Source organism: Alligator mississippiensis, chromosome 3, assembly GCF_030867095.1.
Source record: "Alligator mississippiensis isolate rAllMis1 chromosome 3, rAllMis1, whole genome shotgun sequence".
Classification (NCBI taxonomy): Eukaryota; Metazoa; Chordata; order Crocodylia; family Alligatoridae; genus Alligator; species Alligator mississippiensis.
Window position 1 is genome coordinate 180,367,849 of NC_081826.1, and position 20,744 is coordinate 180,388,592.

Below are 20,744 nucleotides of genomic sequence, written 5' to 3' on the forward strand. Positions count from 1 at the left end.
TCTTAGTATGATAGATTGATACACAGTAGCTAGGTACAGACATTCAAAAAGCCTGAGGCGGTATCAATCTATGTTATGTGGTTTTCTGTAAGCAGTATATTTTAGATTAGTAGCAAACAGAACACACATTTGCCCTTTGGTGGGGGGCGCAAATCTTACTTGTCAATTTTAAACCCATCTGTGTGTGCCAAACTTCTGTTCTGTTGCAGGTATAGACTGGTATTGTGTGCTGAATGTCTGTTCTGTTATGGGTATAGACTGGTTTACGATCACTTATACTGGTAATGTCTGTACCTGGCCAAATTTACAGAAATATATCTATCAAGAATGTCCTTCATTCAAAAGCTTGTCTAACTTTCTTCCAACCATGCAGTTGGTCTAATAAAAGATACCATCCAAATAAATCTTTAATTGTTAACCATATTTTAGTTAAAAAAAATTCCTATAGATTTTAAGGTTAATTTATATTTGAATAGATGCCATTAGATTCTTTGTAAACTCTAAGGGCCTCATGTTGATTGTATTCATACCAATGTTAAATCAGAAGTCATATTACTGAAACCATGGAATCCTGTGGAGGAACCTGCTGAACAAAATGTAAGCAGCCCATCTATGTTTTAAATACGTCACTCTAGGAAGAATTCTAAGATACCCTGGCGATGCTGCAGTCTGTGCTCACTCAGAAGCAGACCTTCAGGCAATCGTCGACATCTTTACCAAGGTATACAAGAAAGTGGGACTGATGCTTAACTTTCAGAAGACTAAAGTCCTCCATCAGTAAGCTCTTAACAAGCAGTCCCCAGCTCTGGTAATTCAGTTTCATAGTGAGACTGTAAAGAATGTTGAGTATTTCCTGTACTTCGGAAGCCATCTCTCACAAAAGCCTGACATCGACAAAGAAATCCAACATCCCCTCAACTGTGCAATTGCAGCCTTTGGATGCCTGAGGAAATGTGTGTTCAAAGATCGTGACATCAGATCTGAAACCAAGCTCACGGCTTATCAAGGAGTTTTGATCCTCACCTTGCTGTATGGAGCTGAGACATGGACAATGTATAGGAGACATACTGAGTCACTGGAGAAGTGTCATCAATGCTGCCTGTGAAAGATCCTTCAAATCCAGTGGGAAGATCGACGCACCAACATTAGCATCCTCTTGCAAACAGACATCACAAGCATCGAGGCATCCAACATCAACTTTGCTGGGCTGGCCATATCATATGGATGTCTGATTCAAGGCTCCCAAAGCAAGTTTTATTCTCCAAGCTCAGTCAAGGCATATGTTCAAGAGGAGGGCAGAGAAAGTGTTTCAAGGATGCGTTCAAGGCTAACTTGAGTAAACGCAACGTCATCTCATGGGAGATTATTGCCCAGGACCACCCCAAATGGAGGAAGAGTCTGCTGTATGGATCTCAGTACTTTAAAAGTTTACAATAACAGCAGGAGATGGAAAAGCAGGAGCAGCAGAAATGGCACGTCACAGACCCAATCAAGAATCCAGAGCCACCCATCCAGCACGGAAATATGTGCCCAAGTTGCAGCAGGGTCTGTTGATCCCAGATCAACCTTATCAGCCATCTTTGGATCCACAGATAAGACAGTTGTGGAAGACAATCATTCTCGACTCCAAGGGATTGCTGAAGAAGAAGTTAAACATCCTTTCGCTACCAGAGTGATATTAGCTTTGATGAATCTATAAGTTACTACGTGGTTTCCAAATCAAAGATGAAAGGGCCAGTTAGGTATCAAATACATTTTCATATTGAAATGTAGCATGTGACATTTGGAAAGATGTTCTTAGCATGATGAACCAGTTTTTCCTTCCTCTTGCTTACTTGGTGATTTTTTCAATAAAATACCATAAATTGAGTTATAGGAACTAAGGAATAAATGAAAGGTAAACTAATTTGGAGGTCCCGATTAGTGTCATTGTTGAATTAAAGGAAATATTTGTTTCCCTGAAAGCTCTCTTTTTCTCTCTATTCATGTTAATACACGTCTATATTTATTGCTGTCTAAGTAATTACTTTTGTAGTTCTTTTGATACACTGTTATTGCTTTAACTACATTGGCTTTGTGTGGCACTTTGCCAATTTTATTAGACAAAAGTTTCATTATTCATTTTGCTTTGAAAGTGGCTATTAGATTGCTGATACTAATCGAATAGGCTTATGTTCCTTGTATGTGTTTTACAAATTCATCATTATTCCACATCTTTATGTACAAGTAATTTACAAACATAAATACAATAGTGTGGTGCTTTATTCACTGGTTGATGTCACTTAAGCATTTCAGGAAGTATATTGGAAATTCTAAACAAGAACACTAGTTTTCACAAAGAAACTTTGTGTAAATAATAATATTAGTACTAGTTGTAATTGACAGAGCTTTCTTTTAGCTGTCATGACAAGGAATGGCAATATTCTGTGTTCCTATGTCAGTGTTCTAGTTGTATGGTATGGTGGTAGAGCTTTTTTTTGTTTGGTTGGTTTGGAGCTGGCACTGAGCTTGATGCCCTTTAAGTCAGTGAGAGCAGGAGAAGGTCATAAAAGTGATGATCCAAGCAGTGTTTGTCTTCCATGTAAAGCCAGGTATTCTAATAATTGTCTGCTATAATTTGGGGGCAATAATATTTTTTAGGTTAATAGGAGTGTTTAAGGGAGTTTCGAGTCTAAACTGATGGGATTGATATATGTTCAATGAGAAGACTGGAGCAGGAAAAGAAACTAACAAGAGAGTCAAGGCACATGGGTTAAAGGAGCCTTCTTGTTTTAAGCTACACCTCTCTTTTTTGCATTTAGTAAGTTAGACTGGCTTAGAATCAATGATGTTCCTGTACTTCCCTCTTAACTGCATGTGAGTTGTAGCACATTATATATGTATTACCTTTGAACTTGGCCTTATATATTTAAAAGTATTTTCACAGGCATTTTTATTTGTATTTCTGCTGAAAGAAGGACCTTTCTCAAATGCTGACTGCATCTGAAAAGTCAGATATTCCCTTTTGTTCATGTAGCTCAGCCTTTGAACAATGACTGTGGGGACTAGGGGAGGGATGGCAGAAGGAGAAAGAAGTGAGAAGGTGGCCTCCCAATTCACCATGGCCCAGAGTAAGACCCAGAGTGGTGGCAGTGATATTACCATCATCCACTTCTAATTAGTAACTGCCCTGAAGACCCAACTGTCTGCCTTCCATGGGGCAAATTGGTCTCCATGGTGGGAGGGGAAGGCATGGACAGCAGTGTGATATTGCAGCTTACCACCACCTATGGGACAGTCACCATGGAGGTCTAAGAGTGCTGGTCTGTTCATTTGTCACCATGGCAACAGTCCATGCTCTTTCCTGCCTTGAGGGTTTTTTTCTCACTTATCTGGGTATGGAATTGGGGTATTTTGTAATCATATGCTTTCTCTATGTTCATTGGCATTACAATTTTTGGATACTGTGAGATATGAATTATATGCTGGGGTTTGCAGTGCCTGGATATCACCAGTGCTGGATAGACAGCTTGTTGGAGAATTAGATACCTGAATAAAAAATACAGGCTACAGGAGAGTGGAAGTCACTGTCTTCGGTTGTCATGTACTGGTCATTCAAAAATTGCTGCTCATAAGGCCCGTTGGCAATCTGTCAAGTCCAGTCATGCAGCACAAGAGAAGAGCAGGGTTGAACTGATGGTTATAATAGGTTGTAGGGGATAGCAAGACACAGGAGCAGGGGCTAGGATAGTGGTTTCAGGGCAGAGGCTCTTAGTAGGCTTCAGGACCGCCATATATTCTGAGGACTTCTGCCCATGGTGCTGCATGAACCAGTTGTATTCTTCTTGTATAAATGCAGAGACTCTTTTCAGATTCTGAATCATCCTACAGCTTCTGCCTTAGTGCACCACAATGCTTGGACCAAGAGACTGTTAAGATGTTGTAGTTGGCACCACCAAAACAGGGGACTGAAATGTCTCCTATATGCTTAGCGAATGTGCTGTAGCGCATACATCCATCTCCAAGACATAGTAAACTTGCCTTTAAGGTTTAGTTAGTATTGCTGTCATCAGTTTGCAGCCAAGTAAGGCAAAGTTTATTATGTGAGATATGTGTTTTCTCTCTGTTTTGTCCATTACAAAAAACAAAAGATGTTTTAATGTAAAATGTATGTTTTTATGTATATTTGTGATTCTGTGATAAATGAAAAGAGATACCAGGAAAAGAAAGGCATCTTCAAATCTTTACAAAAATTCTATCATAATTTTGGTTACAGTAGGTTCTCCCTCTGTGAGTGTTTGTGTTTTTAGAGGCTGTGGACATTTATCTCTCAAGTGTGCTTTTGGCAAAACTTGCATTGCTGAACTGAATACAAAGAAAAAGTATATCCTAAAATGTGATTGTAAAACTAAGCTCATGACCAGTAGTGAAGCCTGGTATTATAACTGGTCCCCTCCTTTCCTTGGAATGACATCCTGGGAATTTTTTATCCCAAAGCTAGCAAGGGTGATGGTGGAACATTTGGCTTTTTTTACTGAGTATAATTTTCTTGCTTTCATATCTGCCCTATATATTGTAAAGTCTACTTCTCAGCGTTCTCGCACTGTTCACTGTGTTTGGCATTGGTGAATATTTAATGTCTTCTAGTCTTATGCTATGAGTAAATGCCTGTAGATATCTTTGAAATCAAGACTATTATTGTAAATCTGTGCTATATAAATATAGCAGAGTAATGACAATGAGATCTGCTAACAAGTAAACCTCTGTCATCTGTATAATTCTGGGAACTGAAATTGACTCCTGGTGACTCTTATTTTTAAATGCATTGGTCCCAGAATTGTTGTCTTTGCTTTGGCAAAACATTAATGACCTCTATATGGGTGTTTTCACTTTCTAAATATTGGATAATTGAGTTTATTGAGAAATGTCTTTGCTACTTTAAAAAACTTTTTTACTATTAATGTAAATATCCAGTCTCCTGTATATAGCCAGTATAACTTCCATTAATGAGTTATATTATGTAAAACAAGGAGCTAGAATGTGAAAAAGTTAATGTTAACTTGCATCCTACAAGAATATTAAACAAAATTAGTGTCCTTTTTCTGGCCTGTATAAAAGCACATTCTGTTCATCTATGTGAAGTATTTATAGTGCAGTGATAATGTATATTGAATTACACTGAGATTATATTATGTTAACATTTGTGCTGTGTATAGGTTTAGTTAATTATCTTTAGGTTAGAGAAGTGTAGGTTGCTATTTCTGCACTGGAGAAAATTAGTATTTTTAATGGAGACTACATATAAAATAACAGGAAATACTACGTTTTTGCAACATGCAGTGTTAGGATGAGAAAAGTACACCAATGAAATGAGGGCTGACTGAAGCTCTGCAATAATGAAGTCAAGTTATCAGAGAACTGTTCTTTCTAGAAGAATCTTCTAAAGTCACTTAGGCAGACAAGGTTCCTTGGGTGAATTTGATATCTTTTATTAGACCAACCCAAATGGTTGGAGAATAGTTATTAAGCAAGCTTTCGGGTTCAAAAACCCTTCGTCAGGCTAAGGACGCTGCAGCAGTTGCTGCGTGCTCTTCCTGGATGGAATGAAAACCAGGAAGAGCGTGCAGCAACTGCTGCAGCGTCCTTAGCCTGACGAAGGGTTTTTGAACCCGAAAGCTTGCTTAATAACTATTCTCCAACCATTTGGGTTGGTCTAATAAAAGATATCAAATTCACCCAAGGAACCTTGTCTGCCTATATCCTTAGACCAACACGGCTACAGCCTAAACCCCTGCAACTAAAGTCACTTACGTTTTTCATATAGTTTACTGTTGTACATTTCTTCTAATTATTTTTAAACTGTTATATTTAATTAGGTTTGTGAGGGATATGGGGGGGAAGCAGAGCTGGACACAGGAAGAAGTGATGAAATGTTTGAATTAAACCTTGCAAGGTGGTGCCTTTCAAGTTTTGTAAAGAATGATAGTCTTGGGATAGTTTGGCATTCGTCTTGTCTACAGTGATCTTGTCTTCACTGGAAATTACAACTAGGTCTGTAACTGCACCACATGTAATGCCATGTGTAGGCAAGCAATGGATATATCCCAGTTTACTAGGATACAGCATAGCTTAGTTTCAAGCAACAGTAAATGGCCATCACCACCTTAATTTAAAATTCAATTTCTAATGGTCATGTCCACATGTATTTGTGAGACTAAGCTAGCTTGGGCTGGCTGGTAGAGGCCCCACCCAGACAAAGTCAAGTTAGCATTTTTGGGGGAGGAAACCAAAGAATGGGCAGATATTCACTAGTCAGGTCTTAATTGAGGAGTTTGTCCTTAATTTGCAATGAATCTTTGTATGGTTGAGAGCATTTTTAAATTTGTATTTAGCTAAATCTTTTTGAATGTGACCAAATGTTGCTATCCAAGCTTCTTCACCACAAGATAAGGCTGCTGTATCTCCAACTAGACAGTGCTGTCTGTTGAGCCCATTCCTAAATTGACATGAGCACACCCACTTAGAAAGTGGAAGGTTATGCATGCTGTTTGTTAGAATTTGCCCCAGTGCTATGGAACACTAGAAAGATTGATTTTAACTAATGAAGCGCTAAATGATTTGGGTCTTGACAATCTCAGGATTATCTGTGTGTGTTGTGTTGACCAACTGCCTCTGCTTGAAAGGGAGGAGGCAGCTGGTATGTGTTCCTCATTAAGGCTGGCTTTGAAATTCCCTTTCTCCACATACAACCACTGTTTGAGACATCCCAGGTTTGCTAACCTTCTAGGGAAAAAGTGGGCTTTGAACATTCCAGTTGTCTGGTGGGGCAAGAAGAGGGGACTATGTGGTCATCCTCAAGATTTTGTATACAATAGATTGTTTTCAGATGGTAACTGTGCCATGTGACTTATGTTGGCTGAGTGAATTTTTCTGCTAGGTAAGCTGACAAAGGCATCTTTTGTTGACATAGTCACATCTATGCTGTCACATCTTTACCAGGCATAGCTATGGTGGGTACAGGGTTCGATTTTTATTTTGTCTCCTGCCATGCTCCTAACCAAAACAGCTATGCTGGCAAAATGGTAGTGTAAACCCAGGGTTACTTATCTGCTTAATTTGTGATCTCTTAAGTATGTGAACTATGTTAAAAATGAACAAGATTTATTTGTGAAAATTTCCCATGCCCAGAGTGAGCCATGGATGGTATAAATTAGTCTCTTCTGTATAAGAGTTTCAGAGATCATAAAGCTCGAAAAGCCCATTGGTTACTACTTTCTGTTTTGGTTAAGGTTTGCTTTTCATGGAGTTACCTTAACAAATATGTATGCAGTCAGAAGTTTTCTTTTGTAAGGGAAAGTTCAACCTTCTACATTATTAGAGTTATTATAGTAATAGATTATTAATAGTAGTAAAAATGAGGCCTTGAGAATTACTAGTCCACTGTGAAGAGGGACTGGATAAAAAGGAGCTACAAAAAACCGGGACGGGGATTGAGCAGGGGGAAAGCCGCTTCCACAGCAGCTGTTCCCTGCAGATTAAAAAGGAGGGAGTGGAATGGCGCGGCAGGCAGGGAGAGAGAGAGAGCAGAAGAGAGGCCCTGCGGGAGAGAGCTGGGAGAGAAGTATGGTGGCCCTGGAATTGAAGGGGTCAGTTCGGTGCCTTGGGGAGGTAAGCAGGGAGCTTCCGGAGAAATAATTAGAGTTGCGGAATGCCAGGAGAAAAAAAAAGGGCATGGACAGAGAAACAATGAGAAAGGAGGAGCCACGATGCTCTTTGGATTTCTCATAAGTGGAGTTTGTTGTTTTGGTTTTTTGGGGGGTAGTTTACTAGACATTAACGTGGTCTAATGATGTCCTAGGAAGTGGGAAAAGAGAGAGAGCTAGAGCTATGGTTATTCCCATACTCCCCAGAAAAAAAATAAGAGGAGAGAGTACCCTGAAGAGTTTAGGGAAGCAAGACCTCAACGAAGAAGAATTAAAGAATCTGAAAGTAAAATTGTCTGCCAGTTAAAAAGATTACATATATAAATAAATAAGACATAGATCAGTATTTATGTGTACATGGTTGTATAATACGCAAGACAAAGTTATGAAAAATATTTAAAAAGGGACAATAAAAAAAAAAAGTTTAAAATAGCCACAATCTATCTACCTGTGAAACAGTTATGGGTATAAAAATAATGAGATTTGTTTAACCCATATGTGACTCAGACTCAATTGATAACGTAAGATCTTGAGTGTCGGTAGAGAGAGAGCCACCAGAGAGATTGTGACGTAGTATAAAGAAAAACCTAGATAAATTGCCAGTTCCTTATTGCAGCAGTAACACCTCCCAACTAATAACATCAGAATTAAACAAGACGTGGCAGGAGAGAGTTGAGAGAGACCGCAGAAGTCATCAGACGGAGCAATCTATAGAGACTTCCACATCCAAAAATGGTATTAAACTATTTTTGTACTAGGAAGATTGTAGATGAAGAAGACTTTTTCTGGCACCCAGATGGGCTTATTCAAACTAACTGGATGAACTGAAGTCTATTCCTCTTTCTGTAAAATGAAACCGTGCATTTCTAGACTTTATGGCAGGGGTGGGCAATTATTTTGGCTGGAGGGAATTTTGGTGAGCTGTTGCCGGCTGGGCACCTCCCCCCGCCCCCCGCTCCCCAAAACTCCCTAAGTTGAGGGCCACACTTCTTTCTCTCTCCCTCTCTCTCTTTCCCTCACCCATCCCCACACTGCCTGGAGCTGCAGCAAACCCCAATCCCTCTGCACCTGGAACTACAGCAAGTCCTGATTGCCGGAGCTGCAGCAAGCCCCAATCCCCCCCTGCTTAGAACTACAGCAAGCCCTCACCCCCCTGCCTCAGAGCTGCAGCAAGTCCTGATCTCCACCCTGACCCAGAGCTGCAGCAAGCCCTGATCCCCACCCTGAGCCAGAACATGCTAGCTGTATCCATGGCTTAGGCCAGAACCTACCTGGCGCACAGGAAGCAGCCCTGGGCAGGCACTGGCATCAGCTGTGGACACGACAGGTAGGTTCTGGGTGGAGATTGGGGCATTTGCCTGAGTCCACAGCTGACACTACCGTGTCAGTGCTAAGCAGAAATAGCCCTGCCTACCCAGCACCATGCAGTAGCTGGAGCCACCAGCTGCCCACAGGCTGTATCTCATGAGTGTGCGGCCACTTGCCTGTGGGCTAGATACAATCTGTTGGTGGGTCAGATCTGGCTTGTGAGCCGTATTTACCCTCCCCTGCTTTATGGACATCTCTACTGTGGATCTTGGTCTTGTTGTTATTCAATTTTTTTTTAAATTCAATTATTTAGAAATTAAATACCTTATCTAATTGGTCAGAGTTTACCAGTGGTGAATTTATTCTTAAAGGGAAGCAAGACCTCAACGAAGAAGAATTAAAGAACCTGAAAGCCTTGTTAGGGATATATAGGTTTGGGGTATTTTGAAGATATGTCTTTGACATTAGAGTTCTTTTTTTTTCTCAATGCCAAGAAAAGTAGTACTTATATAATCCTTGTATAATTTATTCTTAGAATTGGTAGAATTTGGTGTTTCATCCCAGATTTAAGATCTTATGCCCTGAGTTGTAAAAAGTTTCCTTTGATTTATAAATGTTTTGTCATAATGCATTCTTTAGTGGAGAATGACACCCTTTCACTAAAAGAAAAAAAACATTCAAAGGTTTTCCCCCACACTTCATAATATAGCCTCTGTTAATGCTGTAGGGCAATATTGTCTCACTCTGATCTTTAAAAGGGTATTTTAAACAGAATATACTAATACCATTAAAAATCATTTGGTGTGATAATTTTTTAAGTTAGTTTTTTTCTTATAACACAGTATGTACCCTGTCTTGGAACCTTCAATTTAAGCCTTCTGTCATATTCTGCCAAGAACTTTGTTCAGAGCTCTTTGTGTGTGTTGAAACATGTATGCATGTCCCAGTGTCATAACTAATTATATATCTTGTATGCTTACTTCTAGTAATTAGAAAGTAGACCTACCACAGGATACATTTTAACATTACATTGTGTCTTGGGGACACGTTACAGAAAGCAAGTTTTCCACCATGCAGCAGCTTGAACTTGTAAACAGATATTACTATTTTAAGTACATCATCTTCTGAATGTTTCTCAACAACTCTGCACATGTTTATTTAAAACTCGGTGCATTTAAAAGTGTGCCTCTGCATTTATTTGTAGTTACAATCTTAACCAGCTTCTCTTCAGCTGCAGTGTTCCGAGGTGTCTGATCTGTCCATTTGAAATGAAGGCCCAGTACTGCCAAATCAACCTTTTCCCCTTAAGTATTCTTTACCGTAAAAAAGTCTCGAACAAATAAAATGTGGCTTGCACAGTGCCTGTCTGTGGTAGACTTAGCTCTGATTGCTGTTACCAGTTCCTTAGTTTTAGGAGAAAATGTAACTGGGGTGCTGGGTGTGGGGAAGGAAAAAGAAGGAAATCTAGAAAAAAGCTATATTCTTTTGATCTCTTTTCTTTGTGATACTCATAGGGTATTTTTGCTAAGAAAATGCAAAAAGAGAAGGAGCCTCGTGTGGTTGTGTGTAAAGCTTTGTGTGCTCACAGCTGGGCTGCCAAACAATGACTTATATGCACCAGCATGTATGAAAATATGCAATCCTTGTCCATGCCTGCTGAAAGAAGAGCTAGCTAGTCTTTAGTCTCAGAACTCCAAGTCTTGTCACAATTAAAGTCTTACAACTGAGCATTTAATGCTAGTGATAGATTATAGTATTGCCAGAATGTGTTTTGATTTTGCTCTTTGAATTACAAGACCACATTTTTATTGGAGTTGCATAAATAGCTCCAGTTGTATGTTAAGAACTCTTGCTTTCATTGAGTTTATGGCACTTACAGTTCTACTAAAACTTCAGCATTAATAGGTGGGTTTGTTGAAGGACATGTTTTACTTCTACCGTTTAATTTTTTGTGTGTAATATTTATGATTTCGATGATAACTTTAAAGTGAGACATTATGAAAATATCCTATTTTTTATTGTACAGTATAAGGAAATTAATGTATGTTTTGAATTGTATGAAATACTTAAAAGATGTTTTTTCTTTTCCAAAGTAATGAGGTTTCTGAGATAACTTATTGGTACTGTGTTCTGAGTACAGCATTGTTTTGTCAAGCTAGTGTGTTACTACATATGGGATCTTTAAAATTAATATGGCCTAAATCATTTAATTTGAAGCTTTTGACAACAAAATGCATTTCCAGTGTCTTGTCAGGTGGTTTTATCTTCGACTTTCTTCTCCACAATAGGTATTTTTTAGAAGGGTCAGTAGAGGGAAGACTGGGTCAGTCTGACCGGGAAAAACATAGTTCTCTCCCTCATTCCAGTGCCTATATACTTGAAGATCTCAGTTAAAATCCACTTCCATTCAGACATATGGGTATGTTGAATACTTGGTGTCTATGTACTTTACAAACTTCAGCTTTGCTTTTTACAAAGACTTGTAAAAAATGTGACATCTAATTGCTTCAAAAGTATCACACTTACTACTTTTTTCTTTAAAAACATTTTAAAAAAATCTAGACAGTGTTGTACATCATCTTGTAACAAGAAATGAAAAAATGCTTTGCAAAATAAAAGTATACAAGCTCCTTCCAGGGGTGCTGCCATTCCCCTTGCACCTCCTGTGGAGGCAGCTCAGGAAGCAGGTATGGCTGGAGCCTCCACTCTTCCTCTATCCCTCCCCAGTCCAACCTCACAAGGTTCTCCTGAAAACAGATGTGCCTTGGGCAAATGGGAGTGTCCCATGTCCCTTTGTTTCTGGGAGGAGCATGCAGAGTCAGACTAGGAAGGGCTGTGGCAAAAGCTCATGCCAGGAGTTCTGTGCTCAAGCAGCCATTTGCACTGCCTAGCAAGAGAAGCTGGGTGTGGGGACACTCGGGGAAGGACCACCCTCCTCCCCTTCCTTCTCCCTGCTCCTCTCTTCCCCTTCCTCCTCCTTGTCCCTGCCCCTCCCTTACCCCTCTAATACACCCAGACCAGGGGCACAGGGAGGTTTTGCCCAAGGCACAAGTCTCATTAGTTATACCTTCTCCTGCCTGCTTTAGGTTTATTACAAAACCCTAATACAGGCAGGAGATGTGGCATCACCCTGGTTGAGAACCACTGAGGTGAGTGGAGGCAATACAACAGTGGTTTTCAACCAGGGGTGCTACCAAATTAAAAAAAATTGTGGAGGGGTGCCCTCATTGGAAACAGGTTGAGAACCACTGTACTAGCACAATCAGTCTTCAGGCTTAGCTAGCTGTAGCATTAGTTACATTCATTCCACATTTGGAAGGTTTTTCTAAAAAATACTAGAACTAACACTTCTGTTTAAATGAAAGATCACATTCTGAAGAAGTTGATGGTACTTGCATTTAAGTATCTTCAGGCTATAAGTGTGCAGGAGTGAAGGTTTTTCTAGCCCTCACACTGTGTATGTATCAAAGTCAGTATCTAGAATTGGAAATTAGCCTGATAATATACTAAAAAAGAATGGGGTAGTTTGTAGTAGTATCCATACATTATTTGTCAGTTGACAGTAATGAAAATCTATTAAGCTCCCTAAAACAAATTTCCAAATGTTGTATGAAGGAAAGATTTACTCTTTGTTTTAAATTTGCAGAGTATTTCAGTGCATGGCAGTAGAAGAAAATTTGGCCTGACAGTTTTCTCTGTAACATGTGTTGGCAAATGTCACATCAGATTATGTGGCTGTCATATCATGGCTTTAATAATGTAATGTCATTTAAATGCTTACAATATCTTAAAAACAAATAGGTAGTATTATCTAGAATATACAGTAATAGGAAGTTTTCTGTGCCAGCCAAATTCTTTCAGCTGTTACCGTGGTTAACCAATGAGATTTAGCTGCATGAATGACTGTGGTTCGGGGTCTAGTATCATAACACTTTAAACCCAATATTGTGATTGATTGACTGAGATCATTGCGTGGGAAAAGCAATGATATATTTTAGTGTGCATGCACATAATTATATCATAATTAAAGCAAATGTAAGGGTTATTATAACATAAAATAAGATTAAATACTTGTATATGGCTTTTTATCAAAGATCTCAAAGCATGTTACTTACCACTTAAGAGGAATAATAAATATTATTACTCCCATTTTATGGTCAAAAAGGTCAGTCACAGAGAGATTAAGAGACTTGCCAAATGTTTCACACATAGGGTGCATCTACACATGCAATTAGCATGGAGCAATAAACTCCGGTGCAGTTTGTGCAAGAGTAAGTAGCTCCCAGGCATAGCACATACACATGGGCCTGCAACCGCAGCAGTTAGAGCTGGGGCAGAGCAGCCCCAGACTGGCAGCAGGGTTGGGGATCAGCCCCAGGCTCCAGATTGTGGTGTCAGGTGGCACTGGGGCTGACTGGGGTACGAGGGTGCTACAGGCAGCCCCCGCACTTTAGCACCGTCATGCCTTAGACAGGCCCGGTCACTGTCTACACATGCATTGAGGCGGCGTAAATTACTCCACTATAGGACAGTACTTGTCCTGGACAGTACTGTCCTATGGCAGAGGTAATTAATTTACTGTGCCCTAATATGGGTGCACATGTAGACAGTCATGCTTCACTGCAGAGTGAATTAGTCAACTTGATAGTAAAGCGCACGTGTAGATGCATCCATAGTGTGTTAATAGCAGAATTGGGATTAAAACTTTTACCTTCCAGACAGTTGGAGACCAGAAATGAAAAATGTAGTCCTGTAACACCAACAAATATAAAGCACTGATGTATGTCTAGTTGAATAAATAATTTTAAGTAACAGAAATTCTGTACCCAGGGTAGAAAGAAATGGAAGAATTATTCCATATAGAACTTTTATTTAGTGCTTTCTTCAATCTAATTGTTGAAAATCCCCAAGCAGTGCACATACTATCCCTAACATTTTGAGACTATTCCATGGGCCAGTATTTCTCCAATACAATATTTTGCCTAAAATTGTTTACATGTCCCTCTTAATTTCATCCTATTGTGCTTACTATTATACCTTGTCTCTCACTAAGTACCTGGCATTTGTACTTTTTAAATATCCGTACATTGCTGCCATGTCTCCCCACTACTTTAGCCAAACACTGCACTTAGCAAATGTAATCTTTCATGATAAGACCATTCTGGCTTCCAGGTTAGAGTTGGGTTTTTTTAAATTTGTTTTTGTTTTGTTCCTATTTTCCACTCTCTCTCCTGTCCATCATTATATATTTTTGGTAATATTGGCACTCAGATGTGAAAAGAGCATATGGTGCTCATTATATATAGTCATAGTCCTTTTTGTGAGACCAGACGCAATACATGCTAAGACAGCAAAAGGATTTTTTCACGTTGACAAAAGAAATTGTTAATTTTTTTTATTAAAGGTATTGTACAATTCATAACAATCAGGAATGGTTCCGAGGCATATTGGAGATCTAGATCAGTGGTTCTCAACCTCTGGCCTGTGAGAACATGTCATTCAGTCTCCCCGTCTTTGCTCAGATAGTTATAGGACATGAGTGCCATAGTGCATAATACTTTCATCTTAAGAAGAGAAAAAAGCTGGATGGCTTAAGATTAAATGGCACTACACAGTTCAAAAAGGTGGCATTGCCTAAATAACTGTGTTATTTATTTGTTTCATATGGGGCGATGAAGAGCATTGTTAAGCTTCCAAAGGCCAGAGATTTTTTTTTGTTATACCTCAGGAAAAAAATCTAACTAAACCTCAGCATCTGGTTCTCATCTGTTCTGATTGTATCAAGAGGAAACAATCCTATATAGATGAAGATATGGGTTCACTATGATTTAGATCCCCAGTGTGTTTGAAAAGGATGAAAGAACCACTGTCCAGAACTTGGAGGAGCACAAGTAGGACAAAGTTACTGAACGTATTCTGGCTTTCTAGTGTCACATTTACATTTTCTCCATTTTTCAGGAGCTTTGTTAATGTTCCAATTTACCCAGAGATACACAGGCAGACTATATAAAAAAATAAACGTGCTCTATGTAATTTCATGCATATTGGTATTATTCTAGTCAGGGGTAGAGTGTGGTGCTGATCCTCTCCAGTGGTTCCCATTTTCCATTCCCACAAATGTCTGTCTGATCTTTCTAATAATGAAAATTCAGTTATGAACAAACAGATTGAAAATATGATTGGTGCTGCATGCACTGGACTGGAGGAAAGATTCCAGAAGCATGATAGATGGTAAGATGAAGCCCTTCCCCGGTGTGAAATGAAGTCCGTGTCTAATTGGAGATAACAAAACATCTGGTTCTTCAAGTGATCGAACTTTGCTGATCTGAAAAGGGTCACAATATGTCCTGTTCATATCTAGTATTTGGAGGACTTGAATCACACAGCTGCTTTCTTTCTGTTAAACAATGAGTTGTGAAAGAAAGCAAATTTCAGGTGTCTGTAAATGGAGGCATGAGGAACAAAAGAAATGTGTGACATAGGTCACCCTTCAGTTTAACGAATGTATCTTAAATAAAAATTACTTCCAAAAGATAAAGCAAAGATTTTTTTTACACCAGTGGAAGCTGAGGCATAATAAATATAAGAGTGAGCAACCCCAGGCTAGTGCATGTAATTACAGTCAGGTGTCTCAGTCTAAATTGCTTAAGGAAAACAGGGAGTGTTTGATTCAGGCTGAATTAAAAAACACAACTCATCAAATAATAATACTCCCCCCATACTCTCTCCCTTCTCCGTGCAAAAAAGTGTAAAATATTTTTATTTTAAATGGTTAATTTTCCTTAACATCTATGTTGTGTATTTATCTGTCAGTGTACTGAGGCACATACGTAACTTTAAGCATGTAAGGAAATCTGTTAACTTGATCGGGAATATGTATTTACTTAGAGTTTATGTATGTATGTTTCTGAACGAAAGCCAGAAGTACCCTCAGTATTAATTCTGACCCATGGGTGCTACAATTCCATTTAATAATACAAATATCTGTTTCAGGCAGGTTGGTTTTGTCTCAGGTTATGTAGCTAAATGATGATGGCTATATCAAATCCCCTCCGGAAACTTTACATTTTGGACATGCAGATGAAAGCGTTGAGCTAGATTTTCAGCTGGTCTCATTGACTTCATTGGAGTTGTACTAAATTTCACCAGCTGAGAAGCTGGCCTCCTCTCTGCACCAAGTTTGACTTATTTGGAGAGTTTTTAGTAATGGATTGTGTTTGACACTTAAGTCACTTTACATTGTCCAATGCCCTTTTCTTCCTGTAAATTAATTAAATGATGCAGTTTATTTGGTAACTTATTGATGTGTCACGGGCAGGGTCCTCCAGGAGGGTCGTGATCTCCTTAAGGCCCCTTCCCTCGTGCCAAGCCAGTCCAAGGGTACCCTCCGATTCTCGCCCGCCACATCTTTGATGTTTAGCTAAGTTTGGGAGGCTGCCTTACGCCCTCTTGGTCACTTCTTGGTGTTGGTTCAGACCCCATGGTTTCCTGGGCCCCTTATGGCTTCCCACTCTGATGGGTGCTTCAGGGGCACCCTAGCCTTATGGGCTGTGCATGGCTCCAACCACCCCTTATACCACGCCCCAAGCCTTGCAGTTGGAATAGACGGTCTGTCAAGTACACTTGCCCTCTCTTGGGGCCCTCTCTGTAGCGTTGCCCTCTCTCAGGGATCCTCTGCAGTGCTGCCCTCTCTCTGGGGCCTTCACAATAATGCCGGCCTTCTCTCCAGGGGCCTTCTCCACAATGCTGCCCCTTTCGGTCACACTGCCCCCTTCTCTGGGGCCTTCTCTGTACTGCTGCCCTCTCTCCAGGCCTTCTTAAGTGCTGCCCCCTCTCTGGGGCCTTCTCGGTCAAGCCACCCCTCTCCTGGGGCTCTGTGCCCACTCTGGGCCTTCTTGGTCGAGCCGCCTGTCTCCGGGGCCCACGGCACTGCTACCCCCTTTCTCTGGGGCCCACCGCACTGCTACCCCCCTCTCTGGGGTTCACCGCACTGCTACGCCCTTCCTCAGGGGCTCGCCACGCCCGCACTGGGCTTCTCAGTAGTGCCCCCTCTCTGGGGCTGGGGTCTATGCACCCCATACACCGCACCCTTACTGGTGCTGGGGCCCCCACGCTGCTGTGGGTCCCCTATGAGGCCTCCTCCAACCCCTAATAGCCTCACCCAAACCACTGGCGTAATAACAACAAAGCAAAACACAAGCCCCTAGGCTGTAACATAACTTAAAGCTGCCTGGCTATAACAACATTGCTCGGACATCTTAGAGCTGCCACCCTTTACTCAGCTGAAGCTGTACCTGCAGTCAGGCTGCTTCTCACATCTTTACTTCAGGAGCTCCTGCCTCTCTGGCTGCTGGCAGGGAACTGCCTTTGGCCTCAGCTCCTGGGCTTTATAAGAGCCAGGCCCTGCCCCTTACAGTCAGCTGACCTGGTTTCCCCGGGGAAACCCACAGGTGGGCTCCTTATTCCCTGCTAGGGTTCTTTCCCCAGCAGTTTCCCCTCTCTAGGAGCAGGGCACCTCAGTGCTCTGTGACATGATGCATTCTCACTTTTATCCCAATAGTGTGTCCAAAGTATGCTAGCCATTCAACCGTTCGATTTTTCAGTATTTTTCATGAAATCCAAGCAACAGGTTTGCATAGTTGCTTGAAAAAAAGTTATGTTTGTCAATCTTGAACAAAGAAAATCACATCTTCCCTGCCATTTTCTATGGGATGCTTTTATAACATAGTAAATAAAAGTAATATATAAAAAATGGAGGAAGATAGTGGTCCCTAGAGTTCTATGTACAGGTATTTTTATGATGTTAACATACCATATTTACTCAAATACAAGATAAAAATGTTTTTCCTGCAACCAGCATGGGGGAAAATCCCCTCATCTTGCATTTGTATACTAGGAAACCTCATTAAATACATTATCTAACATTAAACTGCTGCCAAAAGCAGCATGTGCTCAACAATGGAAACCAACTATGAAGTTGATTAAATGCAGCCAATACTGAACATAACTATAAAACATATGGTCTATATTAGTCAAACATAGTGATGCTAACCTCTATAGTGATGTGTGTGTGTGTGTGTGTGTGTGTGTCCCTTAAAAAACTGGGCACTTGCACCCACTTTACTGGCTTGGAGGTACTGCAATGCCAGGCTGGCACTCAGAGAGGCTGGATCAAGCTCTCACACCCTCCCCTGGTGCCAAAAAGCTGATGGGAATCTAGTACAAGGATAGGCTAATGCAACCTATCTCAATAAAATAGATGGTAGCGCCCTCAATGCTGACTCTTTTTAATTTCATGGGAGCCACTACACTGCATATATTTTGACTTTCTCTTTAATCCCACAGTTGAACTGTGCCTTTCTTTTGCACATGTAATGATTCCTGTTTCTTCACTAGCCTTAAATGTCTGGCAAACATCACCAAACAGGACCCCAAACAGTTCACCCAGAATCTCTCTGTTGTCCCCACTCTCAGCCTGTTGCATATGATTAATGTGGCCCTGCCCCACGTGAGGTAGAGCTGGACCAGGTTGCCATGCACCTCATCTGCGTATAAATTTTTGGAGGATCCTAGGACTCATGATATGAACATCTGTTCCAGTCATGAGTGGGGGCTAATTAGCATATGGACTCTTTGTGGTAGGTATCTGGAGGACATGCACATACTGAGCAATGCTGAGCTATAGGGCCACGCAGGTTTGAAATGCTATCAGCTCTGCTGGGACCCAGCACAATGAACTGTCTGGTAAATCATGAGTTTTCTAACTTTGGACTAATACCATGAATAGTTTGTACTATATATTAATAAGTACAACAGTGCTGCTTAAAGGTGTGTTTATGGAGTACCTGTGCTAAAAGTTGCCTCAAAACAGAGGCGATGTGTAGGGGGTGCATGGGGGGTGCACGCGCACCCCCTGTGAGAGCACTGGTGCCCCCCCTGAGAGCAAGCGCTTTTGGCTTAGGCAATGGGCAGGCAGAATGCTGGTGTCCCCTCACCCCCCAAGAAGTGTTGCTGGCCTTGGCATCCGGCCACGGGGGCCCCTTCCCCCCTGCCAACAATACCACTGTGGCCACCTGTGAATGGTCCCTGCTTGGTCTGTCCTTGCTGCCAACGCCCGCGTTGCCACCTGTGGGTGGTCTCCATGCCCCCTCAGCCTCAAGAGGCACGTGCCACCTATGCTTCAAAAAATTAAAAATGCATCAATTCTGGATTAACTAAGTCTATGGGTACTTTATGCAAGTTACTGCAAGTATGTTTATTTCAAGGTCAGTGTTTTCAAATTTGTTCCTTACTTCCATGTGCTTAGGGAAAGCAGGGTCTGACAAGGAGGCGGGGAAGGGACTGCAAGTCGAAGAACCGGGTGGGGGGGGAGGGGCAGAGGGCAAAGGGTCTATCTGACCTCTCAGATGTATTTACCCTGCTGTAGCAATGGGAGGGGGGATAATTCAAGGCAAACCTCCAATAATTAGATTCTCTCCCTTGAGAATTATACAAAATTATAATTTTTCCATATGTAGAATCAAATTATTGGGTGGCCTTATATTTGTGTAAATACAGTAAATCATCTTAAGAACAACGTCCAAAACCTATAAACAATGTAAACTCATAACTTTACTCAGGTGAGTAATTCCATTGACAGGATCAGAGTCTAACTGAAATGCATTTTCATTAGTCAGTGTGAATAGCAAATTATCAATATCCACTCAGTGGGATGGTGAGCAAGATTATCAAAAGAACACAACCCAGATGGATTCTGTGAGGTTTAAAATACGGATGTGAAATATTCCAGGTGTTCCAAGTGCAAAATATTTTGTTACTCTTAAGAGTTCTTCTTTTAGGCCAAACCTTTATTCAGTCCAGACAAAGGTTATTATTTTTAGTAAAATAGGAGTAATAGGACTGGGCTGAATCCCAAACAAGAGAGTAGTTTTGTTTTGCTTCCAGATGACAGTAACTTTCTTGTGATAAATCTTATCCTTAGAGAGATTTAGTTGTCTGTAGCTGTTCTTTTGCTGCTGTTCTCTGTACCTTCTATCTTCTCTGTATCTCCATCCTTCCCCCCCAATTACTTCTGAACCATATTATAACTACACTGTGACTGGTGAAACAGTTGTCCCCACCTAATTGGGATATAGGGAACTGTATAGTTGGAGAGGAGGCTCACACTTCAGCACCTTTTACAGTATTTTTTAATGATATTTTATAGTTGTGTGACAATCACAAGTAGATGAAAAATGAGTGGAATAAATGATTAGATATATATTAATTTAGGATGTAATTCTGTGAAGCATTTCAGCAGGTGTTTAGTTTCAAGCATGTAAGCAATCCTACTTCTGTTAAGCATAATACATAAGCCTATGCTTAAGTCTAGTTGAATTCAGTACCTGATTGAAACACATCCTCAAGTGCTTAGTTCCCAAATTAAAAAGAAAAGTCTAGCAGCACTTTCAAATATATGAAGTAGGCCTGAGAAGGGAGGGAAAAAGAAACAACTACATGGTAGGGGAATCTGAATGAAGTCTAAAATATGTTGTCTATAAACTAGTGGCTAACAAAATATGGAGTCATTGACTTAAGGTCCTGGCTGCGTATGGTGCTCTACACTCTTAGTTTAAAGTTAATATTCTGTGCAATCCTTGTCAGAATTTTTGAATGGCTATCAGTTAGATAGATCCCTGGTCCTGAAAGGACTTGCACATATGCTTATCTTTAAGCATATGATGAGCCCTGCTGATATTAATGAAGTTGCTCAGA

At 40.6% G+C, this 20,744-nt stretch overlaps 1 protein-coding gene across 2 annotated transcripts in view; it reads left to right on the forward strand.

Annotated features, from left to right (window-relative positions):
- The window catches only part of BNC2 (basonuclin zinc finger protein 2), a 478,778-nt gene that overhangs the window by 7,855 nt on the left and 450,179 nt on the right, over positions 1–20,744 (forward strand). The window lies entirely within an intron of this gene.